Source organism: Xenopus laevis, chromosome 5L (assembly GCF_017654675.1).
Source record: "Xenopus laevis strain J_2021 chromosome 5L, Xenopus_laevis_v10.1, whole genome shotgun sequence".
In the NCBI taxonomy this organism is placed as follows: Eukaryota; Metazoa; Chordata; class Amphibia; order Anura; family Pipidae; genus Xenopus; species Xenopus laevis.
In genome coordinates, this window is record NC_054379.1 from 67,611,898 (window position 1) to 67,615,425 (window position 3,528).

The 3,528-nt window shown below is 39.3% G+C and overlaps 1 long non-coding RNA gene across 1 annotated transcript; it reads right to left on the reverse strand.

The window, feature by feature from the left end:
• Positions 1-704: 704 nt before the first annotated feature.
• Positions 705-3,308, reverse strand: LOC121393692. Its single transcript, XR_005961262.1, has 2 exons — positions 3,003-3,308; positions 705-939 (listed from the first exon to the last, which is right to left on the reverse strand). It is a non-coding gene; the product is annotated as an uncharacterized LOC121393692 (long non-coding RNA).
• Positions 3,309-3,528: the final 220 nt, after the last annotated feature.

The window sequence follows — 3,528 nt, forward strand, 5'->3', positions numbered from 1 at the left end:
ACACACATCCAACCTCTAAAGTCAATCAGGTGCCATTAATTAGAATCCCTGGCAAAGTCACTTGATTGAAGTAAACTACAAGTCCCAAGATGCATAGTGCCTTTATTGTAGCAAGACTGTACCTAGTCAAAAATCTTGGCAAATATATGCATATCCCTTTAAAGAAATATTTGAAATGTCTTTGCAGAAAATGTAAGATATAACTTACCCACAAGCCAGCCCTTGGGCATTTCTCCTTGAGCGAAGAGGTCAAGGAAAGCCAACTGACGCAGGATTGTGACATTGTGGACAGATCTCAGACTCATGATGTGCATGTGAGAATCACACACCACCTGCACATTGATGGAATGGGATCGCTTACGATTACAGTAGTGCTCCTGTTGATGGTGAGTTGGTGTGAGCTAAACATGAGTGCAATCAATGACTTCTAGCTAATTTTGAAATTGGCCAATTAGAAAAAAACACCTGCTTCAATCTTATCCACTCTGCCTGGGTTGAGGGGAAGAAAATGAGCCTTCGCGACACTCTATTTCAAACTAAAATAGCATCAGGTGAGGGTTTTTATTGAAAATGTTTCCCAGCATTCCATGCAGCCTTTAACCATTTACTGAACCCTAAGGATAGAAAAGGTTAAATCGAATATTCAATTAGAAAATAAGAAATTTTGAGAATTTGAATCAGAATTCGAACAAAAATCACTCGAGCATGATAAATCTGCCATTTAATCCAGCAGTGGCATATCATTGTTCAGAGGGGCTGGTGCCAGTTCACATAAACAGAAAAGGGTAGCCTCACTGGCCTCTGCTTCAGACACTTCAAGACGCATTAATTTGCTTTGTGGTGGTTGAGAGTCCAAGTTGGATTCCAGAAGCTGTTCTTCAAGTGGTTTGTCTGGTGGTGTGTCTGTTGAAAATGTGGTGTATTGCACAAGCTGATGATCTGTGAATATATAACAATAGTGTCAGAGCATTTACACATATACAAATTTCCAAGGTAACCTCTCAGGGCATGATAGAATTTAAAATGAGAAATTACAATCCTGCAATTGCTTCATCATAAGCTGTGTTTCTGTGACAAATATTTTGTATTCTTATGGACAAAAGCCATTACCAGACCAAATAACTGTGGCAGGGTACTATGCAGTGTATTGCAGTGTTTGTATCTTGCTTGGAAAAGGCAGTGGAGCTGCAGTGAGGTTTTAGCATTTAAATCAAAGATATTTATGAATTGCATCTTTTCAAACAGTATAAGTAAGACAATAAGACATTTGGACATATGTGCTCCAAGATGTAGGACATTCAAGACTTCACTAGGTTATGTTTACTATTACAGGGGGAATACCTGGGTGGGAAAACATGGGCTTCTGCTTTCCTGGGTATATATGCAACACCCATGTATACAGCCAGTAAACATGTTTTAGAAAACGCAAAATTTAAAACTGCTTCAATGAGGGAAAACACTGTACACTCATCAGATTTATAGTTATCCCGACTGGAATGTTCAGGTCCTGTGACAACACCACAGCTCTTCAGAGGTTCAATGCCTTTAATTTCCAGCTAAAAAAAATAACTATTATCTACACACACACCTTTGCAAAGAAAATTAATACATTATAAGATCCACTTGTTTGCCAAGGTAACCAGGTAAGCAGATCTTTCCCCCGATGTCGGACTAACCCGGTTGTTTGACCGATGCAGTCCGCGATCCAATGTGAAAATCAAACCTGCCGATTGACATCTAGCCAACTTTTGCCCAGATATCAGTCAGGTAGCCCTGTCTGAAAGCCCCATACATGGGCAGATAAGCTGTTGGCATCTTAAATATGCACATGTATGGCCACCATAAGTCTTACTCCTCTCTGTTGCAACTTGAGACCAAATTTTGTACATGAACTAGATACGTATTTACAAAAAAAGGCTTCTCCTGTGTTAAGGTGGCCATACACGTAGAGATCTGCGCGTATCTCTCCCCGATATGCCCACATTGAGTTGGGCAATATCAGGCTGATCCGTTCGTGGGCCCTAGGGTGGTCGGATCGCGGGACTGCATCAATGCACAAATGTGGCAGCAATCCGATTGGATTTTTTACCCTGCCCGATCGTCATCTGGCGATATCTGACTTTCAGCCAGATATCAATCGGGGAAGCCCATAGGAGGGCCCCATGCACAGGCCGATAAGCTGCCAACTCGGTCTGTCTGCAGCTTTTATCGGCTTGTGTATGGCCAGCTTTACTATGTACATAGTGAGTTAGGTTGGAAAAAAAACATGTCCACCAAGTTTAACCTTTTAGGTCTACATGAAACCTGCCTAACTGCTAGCTGATTCAGAGAAACTCCATCTGAACTCTTTCCAATTTGCCTCAAAATGGGGAGAATTCCTAAGAAGAACCTACTGGTAAATAGAGCATTAGAGAGCTTATTATATGGTCCTCTCATTTATTTAAACAGTTATATCCCCTCTTAAGCTCCTCTTCTCCAGCATAAACAATTCCAACATGGCCAGTCTTTGTTTCTGAACAAACTTATCATACCTTAAAGGAACTATAACGCTACAACATTTTAACTAAAAAATTCATTCTACCCTGCATTAAGAAAAGTTCTATCCTGCAAAAAGTTTACTATTTGCAATGCTTTATTAAAAATACTGTGATATAATTCTGCTTCCGGTCTACTGAAATAAGGTGATGGGGTAACATTCGTCATGTGGCACTCAACATCCCCTCCTAGCCTGAACTGCAACTGGAAGTCAATTCTTATGGCTTTATGGAGGATTTTTCAGCTGCCTCCTTTTATGCATCAGATTGATTAATCTCTGTAAGTGCTGTGAGCAGTAAAGGCAGGTCAGCTATGAATCAAAGGACCACAGAAAATCCCATAAAGTCAGCGCACTTTTCACTGCTCCCAGTTCATACAAAAATAAATTACAGAAGCAGAATCACTGCCCATCCGCGCCCTCTCCCAGTACCTACATAAAATGACGATGGAGATATATTACAAGGCACCTGAAAAAATATTTTGTACAGCAGTAACGATAAATTTCCAGTATGGGCAGAAGTCGGGCTAGGAGGGGATGTTGAGTGCTGCATGTTGGATCTTGGTTTTGTCGTTTTCATACATATACCAGCAGATCTCGGTCTATGCTGAATTGATGCTCAGAAGCGCTGAAGTCATCCAACATGTAATCAATGCTGTCCAAGTAATCCATCAGCTCAACTCTGAAATGGAAAGCAAGACAATGAGTTTTTACAGGATTTTTTCCCCATACATATAAACATGCATTATATTTATTCTGGCTGGACATTATAGATGCTTTCTAAGAGTACAATATATATATATATATATATATATATATATATATATATATATATATATATATATATATATATATATATATATATATATATATATACATACACACACACACACAGAGAGGAGCTCTCCAAGAGCCAAAAAAAAAAAAAAAAAAAAAAGCTGCAATCTAGGTGACTATATAAAAAGCTGCAATTCTATGAACTCTCATTAGAAATA